Source organism: Nyctereutes procyonoides, unplaced genomic scaffold (genome assembly GCF_905146905.1).
Source record: "Nyctereutes procyonoides isolate TBG_1078 unplaced genomic scaffold, NYPRO_anot_genome, whole genome shotgun sequence".
Lineage (NCBI taxonomy): Eukaryota > Metazoa > Chordata > Mammalia > Carnivora > Canidae > Nyctereutes > Nyctereutes procyonoides.
Window position 1 is genome coordinate 14,146,370 of NW_026575047.1, and position 15,373 is coordinate 14,161,742.

Below are 15,373 nucleotides of genomic sequence, written 5' to 3' on the forward strand. Positions count from 1 at the left end.
AACATTGAAATTTAGTAAGTTTTATTATTCATAATTGTTCATTCAATTTCACCATTTACCTATCACATTTATGGAGTATCTGCTAAGTTCAGGGTCGGCATTAAGTATCTCACATACGAAGTAAAGCAGCATGCCCTCCTTGCACTCAAGGAGACAGTTATACAAATGATACAGTTAGTGAAGGGTCACAGCGGAGCTGGTAAAATGTGCCCTATCCATAGAGATTTTGGTCAAGTTATATTGAGACAATCTTGGAAATATGATCCCTGCCAGATGATTTTCATGTGATAATCTCTTGAACATATTTTGAAATAAACCTCTCCAAAGAATGGAGAAATACCTGAACTCTGATGTAGACCCAGCCATCATTGGTTGCAGAGAGAGAAATACACACATTAGGGGAAACTATCAAAAACAAGTTCACCTCTCCTTTTCTACCCATTTTCTTTTCTACTCTTCAGCTCACATCTTATTTTCTTCCTTTCTAAGGTTCTTTATTGTCAGGATTCCATCCTAGACCAAATGAATCAGGGCCTCTAGGTAAAGCAAAGATCTAAGATATGTTTTTTATCTTCTACTTTTCTTTTGCTCTCTTACTTTTATTAATCTCTGTGGGAGAAGCACTGTCTTAGAAATGAACCTGTCTCTAAATTTTCACAGTGACATGACCTTAGTCAAATCAGTTAAACTTTTTGAGTTTGGGCTTGTTTTTCATCTCTATAATGGGATTTTCATTAAAGATTCTCTAAAGGTTTTCCAACTCTAATATCTTATTGTTGATTTTAATTTTATTTCAGCTTTATTCATGTCCATTCTGATGTAAATTCCTTTAATGGGAATCCTTTTAAGCAAAACCTTGAGTTCTTTTTTTTATTTTTAATGATTTATTTTTTACATTTATTGTCCTTCTCTAAAAGTTTATTTTCTCTTCTTTACTGCCAGTTCTCCCTCAGTCTTGAAATCAGCTCAGATTGAAAGATATACCAAAGCCCATTGCTTTTTCTCTTTCCTAAATGCATTTGAATTTTTTTTCTAAAGAAGTCCAGAAAAAACTGAAAAATCATAAAATATTTTGTATCATTATTTTACATTCTGTTTCTAGTTTGTGACTACTTTTCATTCCATGGAAAATATATTTTAAAGATGCCCACCTTTGTAAAAAAAAGAGGATAGAAATTTAATGAAAAGAATGAGAAAATGAAAATGCAGTGACCAGAGAAACTAAGGGTTATTCAGCAGATAAGAAAAGATTCTTTTAACACTTGGGGACAGAGTGAAGGGAGTTGCAGAATCTCTTTTTTACACACAGAATGGCAAGAATTCTTGACAGGATGAAGAAATACAGGCAATCGATTAGAGAATAAGATATCTTATTTGAGGTAAAACAGAATTTCAATTTAGATGAATATAAAAATTAAAATGATGCTAATTAACTTGGTATATTTCTAGGAGCCTTTCAGACCAGAAAAATATATATAAATCAATTCCCCAAGAGTAAGGCATAAATATACACAATTTGTCTCATTCGATGAGGTGATGGTCCTAAAAACATCTGCCTTCCAGAATACCCTTGTCTGAAAGAATACTGGCCTCCAAATGTCCTTAGGCTGATTTAATACCGTGAAGCAAATGGACTTTGCTTGTATAAATATTTTTTTTCGAAATCCAAAGAAAATAAGCAATCTCATTGATCAATAACTAAATCTATTCGTAACCAAAAATTATCACAACCTCGGCAGCAAGCACTTTCCAGGAATAAGTTGCGGTTTGTCCATGGTGTGTAAATGACTCTTCCAAATCTGCTTTAACAGATGTCATTTTTTTTTTTCCCTCCTTCTCCATCTGTCACTGACTCAAACTCTCCTTACTCCATTTCTCAGGAACAGCTTTCATCTGTTCTTATTTTCCTTAAATATGTGGTAGTCTTTGTTCATCTACTCAATTTTCCTAAAATGTGTTTTTTTCTAATGAATTTTACCTAAGTTGACATTAAGAGTCCTGGTGAAATTAATGAGGACCTTACATACAAACCCTTTGTAATGTTGTGAAATGTGATCATATTTACAAGTTATAAATGTATTTGGTCACCATGAAGCATGTGTAAATTTTGCTTTTGTCATCCAAGGGACACACCAGGATGATAACCAAAAAAAGGAAAATTTTTCTGATACAGGATCCAGAATACAATTAAGTCTTTTAACTCATGCATATAACAATCACTTTGTCTCCATCAGCTGCTGATTTTCTCTGTTACACAATGAATTACCTTCTTTCAATTATTTTCCAAGAAGCATTCTATTTTTGGCATTCGATATTGATTTTCTTAAACAAAAATTCATGAAGGTCCATCCTAGGCATGCTTAAGATTTTAAATCTACTTATGATTTTTGAGCAGGAGCAATTAATTTTGGCTAGCTTTGAGAAAAAACTGGAATTGACTGTAACATTGTTTTTAAACAATTGGTAAAAACTAAGTTATTATACAAACACAAATATGCATATGCATATGTATGTATGGATTTTTCTTTTCTTCTTTATAATGAGAGCAATAGGACTTTACAGTGAGATAAACTCATATTATAGAGAATAATGGAAATAAGTTTGTATAATATGTAAATTACAGAATATGAATGTATAGCTTGTTATAAGTGTATAATTAAATGTGTTTCATGTGATGAGTAATTATTTGTATAATAAATATGCCTCCCAAAATCCTCCATAGAAAATTATTTTCTCCTAAATGTGCTACCACAGTGTTTTTTTCACTGAAGCACTGCTGCTATTTGTTGTGTTGCTTGTTTACTTCCATACATTTCATTTAAGTAAAGTGTGTGACCATAAGGACAACATCTCTCCTTTCTACCATTTTATCTCCAATGCCTACTATCCTTCATGAACAGAGTAGTAGCTTCATACCTGTGGAAATGAATGAGCATGAGGTGTGTGTGGCCACGGTAGGTCTTTGCACAGGCATGTTCAATCTCGACACCAGCAACCTGGCTCATATTTGCTATGTTTTTTCTTGCAGTAGGGTAGGTGTTTCAGGAATATCCTATCATTAAAAGTCTAATATATCTACCCTACTACATCACTTGGACACGTGAACACCATTGACTGTAATGTGCAGAGAAAGGTAGAGAAAAGATTGATTGCTTTTTCCTTAGGAAGTCATTCATGAACTAGAGTAGTTGCAGATGGCATCATAACTTCTAGGAAATATCCATTTTGCTTTTGTGAAGTAATTCTATTTTTTATGTCGTGACTCTTGAGGGTCCTACTGCCTCTCACACTACTCACTAGCCCCTTTCTAATTTTGTAATCTCTAAGTCTTTGGAATTTGTCAACACTTAAGGGCATTAGATCATTTCCTTATACTTCACGCTTGATCTGCTTCATTTTATACTATTTGTCATAAACCTTCATGACTACCTGATCAAACACATTGTATAGGATCCTCTACAATGGCATAATTTGGGCTTTGACGGATTTTAACTTTAAACTGGCTAATAAGAATATTTTGACAAGGGATGCCTGGGTGGCACAGTTGGTTGAGTCTCTGACATGGTCTCAGCTCAGATCGTGATCTCTGGGCTGTGAGAGCAAGCCCTGCAGTGAGTTCCACGTAGGGGTCCTCAGTGTGGAGTCTGCTTGAGTTTCTCTCTCCCTCTACCCTGCCTCTCACTCTCCCTTTCTCTTTGTCTCAAAGAAATAAATATTAAAACCAAGAGTATTTAGGGATCCCTGGGTGGCGCAGTGGTTTGCCGCCTGCCTTTGGCCCAGGGCACCATCCTGGAGACCCGGGATCGAATCCCACACGGGCTCCCGGTGCATGGAGCCTGCTTCTCCCTCTGCCTGTGTTTCTGCCTCTCTCTCTCTCTCTCTGTATGACTATCATAAAAAAAAATTAAAAATAAATAAAACCAAGAGTATTTAGACAAAATTTTAAGACTTATCTTTAATACATGTATATCATTGGGTCTTATATACTGCAAGATTATTGTTTTATCATTTTGGAGTAAGTTAATTAGTTTTAACTACTTGAATATAAAGTGAAAGGATTTTTTTTTCTTTACTATTGTTATTCTCTATCAGGTGAATTAGGATAAAGTATTTTCTGTTGAAAATAAAAATTATAAACCTGCTATCCATACAATTACTATTGTATTTGTGGGTATTTATGCTTGAAAGTGCTTGAGGTATATTGGGAGATAAATATAAAACCTCATTTAAGAAACATTTTGGGTCGGAAATTATTCCCAGTAGAAAAGTGAAACAGTTAATGTTGTGAGCATTTCTAATAAAATTATTTTTATGAGTAAAAGATTCAGAAGAAATGTACTAGTCACCTGATTTCCGTATTTCCACCAAAATAAAGGAGGTTATACTTAATGAAATTATAGCTGGTTTTCACTGAGAGTGATGTAGTGTTGAGAACTGATTATTTACTCAGAGAGCTTTTTGTCTGTGGTTTCTATTCAGTTAGTCTTGAGATCTCTAAAGGTGGTGGCTGCACCTGTATCCCCCATATTAGTAGCATATCCCAATAGTTGTTCATTGGAGGCTTATTGTCTTAAATGAGAGGCATTGGACAAGAACACTGAGAAAATGAAAGGGTTGGTAGTTTTAGAAATAGAAAGGTAGAACTAAAGGAATTATGGTTACTGAGCAATGTTATACAGCATCATTGTAGTATAAATTTAATAAACACTTAATGCTTAGTAGAAATCATATATTCTCTTACAGTTATTTTGAAGATAAAGCCATTTTTATTTACTCAGATTCCATAGCATTCCTTTTACATGAAATGATTTATTTATAAATGTTTCTTTATAACTCACCATATTTTATCCCTTATATTTTACTTTGATTTTTATGTGGCGACTTGAATGAAGTCACCACATTTTTGGCATTTTTTTGACTTGCTCCTAATCAGTTTACCTGCCTAAGCAGTCACTTCACAAACATTGATTGAACTAAGTAGATATGTTACAGTGTTTAATAAAAAATTTTATTTTTTAAAGATTTAGTTATATATTTTAGAGAAAGAACACGAGCAGGAGGGGCAGAGGGACAGGGAGAGAGAATCTCAAGCAGACTCCCCACTGATCACAGAGCACAGGACCCCACAATCGTGACCCTGAGATCACTACCTGAACAGAAGCCAAAAGTCAGACACTTAACGGACTGCACCACCCAGGTGCCCCAATTCAAGTTTTAAAATGCTTCATGTACAATCACGTTTCTTCATCTGTTACCTGATACAGAACTAAGAGTTAGAAATTTTCCACTATTTCAGCATAATTTAAATCTAACAGAAAATTCTTAAAGAAGAAAGTACTATGTATTTATCTCAGAAAAATAACTATGGAATTGGATGCATTATGAAATGTTTTAATCCTGTAGCCTATATTTTATTTTCTTTCTCTTTTCTTACATTTGTACAGGTAGTAGACAGTGAATACAAGACAAATATAAGAAACCTTTTCCTAGGGATGCCTGGGTGGCTCAGCGGTTAAGCATCTGCCTTTGGCTTAGGGCATGATCCTGGAGCCCTGGAACTTAGTCCCACATTGGGATCCCTGCATTGAGCCTGCTTCTCCCTCTCCCTATGTTTCTGCCTCCCTCTCTCTCTGTGTCTCTTATGAATAAATGAATACAATATTTTTTTTAAAAGAACACCTTTTCCTAAACTTTTACTTATGTCAAAATAATGGGTATGAATCTATTCCAAATGTGCATTCAGGTTTGTCTCATTTCTGGGAGACTGCCTCATCTTGAGGGCACTCCAGTTATTTTTGTTTTCCACCTATATCTTAGGTCAGTTATCTTCTTTATCGCTTGGTTTGTTCTTAGGCTCTAGTCAGTTATTATTCATGTGGTGCTATACTTGATCATTTAACTTCTTCTGTGTCTCAGTTTCCTGAAAAATAAAAATTAAATAAAAAATACTAAAGTGCTAGTCCCAGTCCATGTGTTCCATGTATTCATGATTTTATGCACTCTACATGACTTTGTATTTTCATTTTCTTTCAGAGTAGTAGATCTGATCTCACATTTATATGTAAAGTGAGAAATAGAACAAAAGATTCAATTGATTGTAGTTACCATAATTAATGGAATTGTCAGAGTATTTTTTCCAGAAACTTAAAAATATGACTTTCCTGAGAACATGATATAAGCATTTAAAGATTGCTTTCAACTCATTAATTAATGAAAGAATCAGAAGGTAAAACTGGTTCGAAAAACATTTTGTAGAACTGCATTAAAAGATATTTTAGGGGAAAACTATAAAAGATTAAAGGGGTAAAATACAAAACCTGTTAATATCTTACATAATAATAAACTAATCTTTGGGGTTTTCTTTTCTACTGAGAGAAACCTACAAGTTCACATGAAGCTTGACATCACAAAATTTACATGGGTTATCATTTCTTGTGGGTGTGTATATAAAGTAATATTCCAGGACAATTAAAGTTCCTTCTATAATGTCTTAGCATCTTCTTAACTTTTTTTTTTAGCAATTTAACAGAATTAACAAATTCTTAAATTGGCCCTAGTAAAAATATAATGTCTGCTTTTTCCCCAAGTGTCTATTTGGAATAGATCTTAACTACTTTCTCTAAAAGAAAATAACTTCATGGTTGTCTCTCAGGGTTGTGAATGACAGATCTGAATCTCAAAATCAAAAGGGCAAAACAGAAACACCTGAATGAAAGAATACATCATGAAGACAGGAAGTTTAGAGCAGTGGTTGAGAGACTTTTATTTTCTTCTTTTTCTTCCTCCTCTTCTCCTTCTTCAAGATTCTATTTATTTATTTATGAGAAACAGAGAGTAAAGGCCACTGGGGAGAAGGGGTAGAGGGAGAAGGAGAGAGAAAATCTCAAGCAGACTCCTTGCTCAACACAGAGCATGATGCAGGGTTATATCTCACGACCCTGAGATCATGACCTGAGCTGAAATCAAGAGTCTGATGTCTAACCGACTGAGCTACTCAGGTGCCCCAAACTTTTTCTTTCTTACCTTCTAAGTTCTTTAATTGGTATAATAATTAAATGTAAGAAAGATTTTTTTAAAAAAGATTTTATTTCTTTATTCATGAGAGACACAGAGAGAAAGACAGAGACATCGGTAGAGGAAGAAACAGGCCCCCCATGGGAACCTGATGTGGGACTCGATTCTGGGATACTGGGAACATAACCTGAGCCAAAGGCAGATGCTCAACCACTGAACCACCCAGGTGCCCTAAGATAGATTAACAAAGAGGAAAAAAAAATTGTATGTATATGGGCCCCAAAAACATCAGGCTCAAAGAAGGAACCAATATAAGCAGCTTGTTTATATTTTATTTTATTTTTTTATTTTTATTTTTTTAAATTGTTATTTATTTATGATAGTCACACACAGAGAGAAAGAGAGGCAGAGACACAGACAGAGGGAGAGCAGGCTCCATGCAGGGAGCCTGATATAGGACTCGATCCCGGGTCTCCAGGATCACGCCCTGGGCCAAAGGCAGGCGCCAAACCGCTGCGCCACCCAGGGATCCCTTGTTTACATTTTAGAGACTGAATAATTTTATGAGGAATTGACAAGACAAAAATGTGCAGATCTGGGGTCGTAAATTAGTGAGGAACTCATAAGGCTTGTTTATGTCACCTTCTCATCCCTGCTTTCAAGGGGACAAAGGAGTGTCAGAGTGTCCTTGTACCTGCTGTTTCTTAAATAGTTTTAATTCAAAATAACCAATAAGCCAAAGTGGCATATTTTGGGGTGGGATTTTTTGCTTCCCTTCAGAAACATCTCTGTGAAGGAATGTGGGATAAGCAATTGGTCAGTACAATATATAAACATTGGGAAATACATAATAATAGATCTATATAAGGAGTTTTGATTAAAAAACAAACAAACAAACAAGCATTTCTTTACCAAAGACTTGAGGATAAGAGGTATGTGCAGATGAACACTATCTCACGCTGGAATAATTTTAATCTCACCATTCCAGTAAAATGTAGCGACTGGCTTCCCAGAGCATAGTTAATTAAGGTCAAAACTAGGCTGCTGCAAAGTACAGCATTCCACACTTGGAAGGCAGTGTGTAAATGTAAATGCCTACTAAATGCCTGTGTTAATAAATATATTTAAATGCATCTACATATTTAAGGATATATTATCCTATTTATTAATTATTTCAAGGCCTGAGAACTTGTGCCACTAAACGTTAGAACATAGTTTTTCTTCTGTATTACTAAATGTAGAAAGAAAAGAATATAAAAATTATGAAAAAGTGAAATAAGATATTTTATGATAAAAAGGAAAAGGAGGTATTATATCAAATTTGAGGTATTTGGGGACCAGTATGTCATACCTAGTTAAGTTGGATGCCCTGTTATGCTTCATTGCCCACATGTTACCATAATTAGAGGTGACAGTGTGGAACATTTTAAGTCTTAAAAAACTTAAATCAAAGTAAATTCTTTACAATATCAAGCAGGGAATTCTAAGTCAAGTGGTTCCTGTTTTCAAATACAAGTGAAAAACATCCTAAGAGTACATTGGAAAAGGGAAAGCTCCCATCCAAACATTGTGCTATTGGGGTTGTTTAATTATGTCCAAAATTTATAGGTAGAACAGTATTGATTATTTCAATGTTTAAAATAAACAAGCAAGTTCAAGAAATAATTTTAAACATAACAGGCTTATGTAAGTCCTGCTACATGATCTGACTTGGAAGTGGTAAACTGTAGATTTCATTGCAATGTTGATGCTCCGTCCTTCCCCCTAAGGCTTTCTTTGCAATTTTGCTTGCTTGAGAATTTTCACCATATATAGGTAAGTAAGCATTTAGAGGATTTTCACTTGGGATAATTCATTTTTATAGTCAGACTCAGTATGTGTGCAAAGATTGACTATCTAGTCTGACATTATCAGAAGGGAAGAAATGTTTTTATTAGCCAGAGGCTAAGCTTCATAAAATCTTTGTTTCAAATACATTGTGAGTCACTATGTATTTCCTAACTACATTTAACATAAACTATTCTACTTTTTGGTGACATATTCAGTGTAAAAAAAGTGTCTTCTATCCCATAGATCCAAATAAAAGATTAGTATATATCAGAGCAGAAAATTAATGTTTAGATCATTTGTTAGAATATTTTCTAGTGGCAAGGCTGTTTCTATGTCCAGACTGATTTCACGTGTTAAAAAATAAAATACTACACCTTTCTCCTGAAGGGTAGTTTTAAAAATAAATTTGTCCTACTGATGCCATTAGTTGAAATATTAACTATCAGGTGTTAAAAGTGATATCTAGAAGAACTACAATGTTAGAACTAGAAGAGATTTTTAAAGCCTTGGGTCCACTCTGTCATTTTATTAATTTATTTTGTATTGAAGTGAACCCACACTGAAGCAGGGGCAAGTGCAGAAAATTTCCTAAATTAGAAATTGAAAAGATAGATATGGGAATCTCCATGAGGTAGATAGATCAGAATAAATTTGTTATTCAGATCATTAATTTCAATAAATAGGCTTATGATATTTAAAGAGTAATTATTAAAAAGAATCAGTAAACTTTGCTCCCCCCATGCTCTCTTCTGGTGACTTTTGATTTTTTCCATACTTTCTTTTAGATTCTTTTCATCTTTATCTGATACTCTTTCCATAATATCTCATGTTCTGAAATATGTTATTAGTTATATTTCATCTGTCGTAATATATATCTCAAGACATTTAGTTACCTAAGATTATATAATTATAATTAGTAGGCTGGGACAGTAGCATCAGTATCTTGATTCCTAGTCTTCAAGTTCTTCCCTCAGACAATATTGAGCATTTTATTAAAAACTGGAGAGAGTAACAGAATAAAGAACTGACTTGTAGGTCACTCCCAGGGCTACATATAACGGTATCACAGTTGGAGAGTGTTGGAAAGAAACTTCTGCTTATAGAAACTAATTGGCCCCATGGAAGCATTTGGCCTTCATGTTTAAGAGTAGTTGTCCTATATGGCAAGATTCTTCAGTGATTATCTTATTTTGAGAATAACTGACTTCATTAATTCATTAATTTGCTTATATTTATTGAGCTTTTTTTTTACTACTCTGAACTTTTATTACATATAAAATATTGGTAATTTATTTAAAAAATCAAAATAGATTGCAACAGATGACTGGGATTCCGTATGATATTTAAGAGTAACAGGGAAGTTCCTAGCTAAAGAAGGATCTAAAATATCAGAAATAAATTTAATAAAGTTCTCTGTCTTTCCAAGAGTATGTGGACTTGGAAAGAAAAGCTTAATTGAGCCAAATAGACCTATAATAAAGACAAAATGGTGATTTTAAAATTTCTTTTTCCTCGATTTTTCTAGTAGTCTTTTGCATGCATCCCTAGCTTTAGTCCATTACTTGCAGTGTGCTGCTCTAGTCATCTCTTCCTAGTTACACTATCCAAACATACTTATTCACGTGTTTTTATTAACTTGCTATTTATTATCCAAGGTCATTGCCTTATAAAAAAGGCTTCCTGGGGAACCCTGGGTGGCTCAGAGGTTTGGCGCCTGCCTTTGGCCCAGGGCGCGATCCTGGAGTCCCGGGATGGAGTCCCGCATCAGGCTCCTGGCATGGAGTCTGCTTCTCCCTCCTCCTGTGTCTCTGCCTCTCTCTCTCTCTGTCTATCATAAATAATAAATAAAAAAATATTAAAAAAAAAGGCTTCCTAAATTAGTGCCATGATCTACTTCTTTTTATCTTAGCTGAGTGTACTTTCCACTATTCCCACATGCAAGACAATAGGCAACCTTGCCCTGAAGCTAAAATGTCTTATTAGATCATAAGCAAAAGAGCCAGGGGAAAAACAGATAAACTTTTGATATTGAGAAAATGGGGTTCACTAAATATATAAAATTCTATACATGAAATGTAAATTCTGAAGTCAATACAAGCTAGGAATCCAGATTCTAATAAATATGTGCTATGTGATCTTAAATATAAAGATATTCCTGGAGACTTAATCATATCTTAAACTGTAGAGAAATAATAATATGAATGACAAAGTAGTTATTTTGTCCACTAAGATAATGTATAAAAAGTATTTAGCACAGTGTTTTTTTTTTATTTTTTTAAAGTCATTTTTTTTAAAGATTATTTTTGATAGACACAGAGAGAGAGGCAGAGACACAGGAGGACGGAGAAGCAGGCCCATGCCGGGAGCCTGACATGGGACTCTATCCCAGGACTCCACGACCACGCCCTGGGCCAAAGGCAGACGCTAAACCACTGAGCCACCCAGGGATCCCCAGCACAGTGTTATATATAATAAATATTCAATGAATATTATTCTCAACACTAAGTAATATTTTACTTTATCAGTATACTATATTTTTGGAAAGTATATGCAGTAAATGTTCAACATCTCTTTTCCTAACTTTCTTGTGGGGAATAACATATTTGTAAGTCTCAGCCAATAAGGTTTGGATGACTTACTTGGTCAATCCTCAAATTTCAGAAGTTGTTTCACAACCTATATCTGACCAATGTATTCCACACATCTGGTTGTGACTAACTGGCCCAGATACAGACATGTAGCCCAACCCAAACATGATTTTAGTTCTGTGTCCCAGATGAGAGAAATAAATTGCTGACAAGATTAGTTTACTTTATGTTCCTAAAACTAGTAATGATTCACTGTGTGTTCTGGAGCTGCTTCATATCAGCATATAATATTCAACTATTAAACTTTTAGGAGTTTTGTAATGTGATTATTGAAAAATCAACTCTTAAAAGTAAGAGTATGTTATTTATAATTAAGTAAATTATATTTTATAAAGGTAATTTCTCAGAGCAACACTTCCTAGTTATTATACTACCTTTTCCTGTTATCTATGCTGCTAAAATTATTTATGCCATTTACATTGGTATAGTGATACTTTATAATGTGCATAATGTACACAAATGTGTATTTCTTTCCAACTTCATGTTTAGAACCTCAGGTTGTAGCTTGTAATTCTGTCATGAAGAAGGTATTCACATCATAGAAATAGGAAAATGCTGTAAATCAGGGTTTGATTTCTTATTTTATAACATCTAGAGTTAATAAAATAATGATGGATATGTTACTAATGCAAATTATACTCAAAATTGTGTTTCTAACCATTACATTGCGAAAAGCCCCAACATATTATAGAAACATTTTTCTATAACATTCAATATTCAAAAATTAACATCATAAGATTCAGCGGAGGGCTTGTTCTTGTCATTGATGAATGATTAAAGGTCCAAAATAGTTCTTTTAAAATTTCACTTTCACCTTACACTTTCACATAATTTTTTTTTAAGATTTTATTTATTTATTCATGAGAGACACAGAGAGAGAGACAGAGACACAGGGAGCCCGTCCCAGGACCCCAGGATCACACCCTGAGCTGACGGCAGACGCTCAACCGCTGAGCCACACAGGCATCCCCACATTCACATAAATTAAAATAGCAACCAAAGATTCATATTGGGACTATACTTATTGATTAACTGCAACCAACTAGCTATGGATTTAAGGGTTTAGCAAAAATTAACAAAAATTATCTCTGGAAATCAACTGACTATATAGAATTTACAATAACTAACATATTTTGTCATTTGTCAGTTGTGCGCTATGTATCTTTACATTAGTAAACCATAATAAATTTATATAGTACATATTGCCACTGTTTTCTTTTTTTGAGAGCTAGTTGTTAAATATTTCCCAGCACACAGAGTTATACACTAATCATTAAGTTATTTTAGTAGGATTTCTAACATGTTTCTGAAAGAGTCAGTTAGTTGTACCTGGTAATAGCTATTGCAAGTGATAGATTCTAGCATGTGGAATTAGATTAATTAATTGAAGTGGGATCTAAGACAGAACATCGTCTCTTATTTTCAATTAAGAAGTTGACATTATCTATGAAATAAAATAGCTTATTAAACAGTCACCTACTAATGTTTAGATATCAGATCTTGTTCTTCCTTATAAAGATGTTCTAATATGTCTATTAGAAAATATCAGACTGTTTGTAAAAGGAAAAAAAAATATATGCCTGCCTAGAGAGCATATGGAAATCTGATAACCATGCAGCTTAAGGGGTGGGAAAGCTGAATTCTCCATTGAAAACTAAAGATTGCATATAAGGAAAGTCAGAGAGGACACAGATACAACTAAAAACAAAATTGGGATCTGGGGAAATGTGGTCCTCTTCCTCCTTACTAGTTCATTCTGGTAACGTTACACCCATGCCTGACAAGATGACAATTATCCAAATTTTATAGAGCCAGCTTCTAGGAAGCAGTAAGAGGTAAGAAAAGATTAGGTGTATCCGGCTTCTGGCCTTATATTTCACATCTCCCTAGTACAGACGAAAATAAAGTCCATGTAAACAATGGGGCAAAAAGAAATCAAACAGTCAGATCTCATTTTTAAGGTGTTGAATTTTAAGAGAAACCACAAGTCTGGTCAACAAAAGCCTATTATTACTCAACCTCTAAGACAAATTACAGGACTAGAATCAGAAACTTGTTGGTTACTACAGTAGGGCAGTTGTCAGGAAGGAAAACTTACCTTTACCTTTTGAAAATATAACAAGGAAAACCAAAGACAGGTGGTAAATCTCAGAGCAGACTCAAGGGCTGTTATACTAGATGACCAAGAAATAAATTTCTCCAACAGGCAAGGAATTCAAGGAGGATATAGTCTGCACTAGGAAAAAGTGATCTTTCAGTGTGTCTTTCCCTTCTATTTGACAAATGGAAGACTTCACTTCAGATAGCTTATTTTTAATTTTTTGAATTTGGTAAAAAATTTTATTTATTTATTTATTTATTTATTTATTTATTTATTTATTTGAGAGACTAGGGGTAAGGGCAGAGAGGTCGGGAGAAGCAGACTTACCACTGAGCACTGAGCAGGAAGCCCAACTTAGGGCTGGATCCTAAGACTTTGGGATCATGACCTGAGCTGAAGGCAGACTGCCAGCCACCTGGGCCACCCAAGTGACCTTCAGATACTTTAATTTTTAAGTCCTAAATTTATCATCTAGTTTTAGGTTTTTGAACATGAGTAGCTGTATCTAGAAGACTGAATGAAATTGTGGAAGTTCTGTTATGGGGATGAAAGTAGAATATATTATAAAAATGTATGTGAAATACTTTTATTATATTAATTATGCAAGAGAATTTTTTAAAGTGTGTTATGGGAATTAGAATATATATTGATTCTGAGCAGTGATTGGAATGGTTTCTAGTAGACATTTGCTGTTTATATTTGCCTAGCCTACTTTAATCTATACATTTTATGATAATCTGATTATTTTCCTTTAAACCTTCTCCCCTCCTTTTAGTCTATATTGCTCAATAGGAAAATATCCATTCCCTGATTATCCAGGTTAGCACATGACCTCCCAAACATAGGAATTGGTTCAAAGATGAGCAACCAAACTAAGCTATTGGAATTTATCATCAATATCATCATCAATATCTGTAGGAATGAATTGCCAGAAACCATATTATGGTCTAAATTGTGTCCACCAAGAATTAATATTCTGTAGTCCAAATACACTATCTCCAAATGTGACCGCATTTGGAGATCAGGCCTTTAAAACAGTTATCAAGGTAAAATGAGATCATACGGGTGAACCCTAACCCAATATGAATGGTGTTCTTATAAGAAGAGAAAATTAGCTTATGGACCTACAGAAAACCATGTAAGGATATGGCAAGAAGGTGACCACCTGCAAGACAAGGGGACATGTATCAGAAGAAACCAAATCTGCTAATACCCTGATCTTGGACTTCTAGGCTTCAGAAATGTAAGCAAATAAATTTCTACTGTTGAATTCATTCATTCTGTGGCAATTCTTTATGGCAGTCCAAACAGACTAAGACACCACATACTTTCCACATTTTGAAGAAAGACTATCTGAGAACAGAACCAATCCAGAGGACTTGGTAGGAGGATGAATGCCCATGTCCCAATATTCTCTCCTTATTCTTTGAGGATCCTGTTGCCAGATGGAGCCTACACCCTTTCTGGGAATTGCTTCTATTTCTTGAAAGACTATTTAGTGCTTCTTCCACTTTCTGGTGTTTTAATATCTCCTGTTGGAAATTCAGATAGAATTCAACTAAAGAAGGGTAAGACAGACACATTTTCAAAACAGATTTTGTTTATTGTCCCAAAGTAAGATGCCCTCTTTTATTATAGGATTAAGTAATCAGTTGATGGAAGATAATAACACACACATACATATATGTACACACTCATGAATACAACTATGTATCATGCATACGCATATCATATATATCACAGAATACTACATGTATACAATATACAAGGCAGTCTCTTT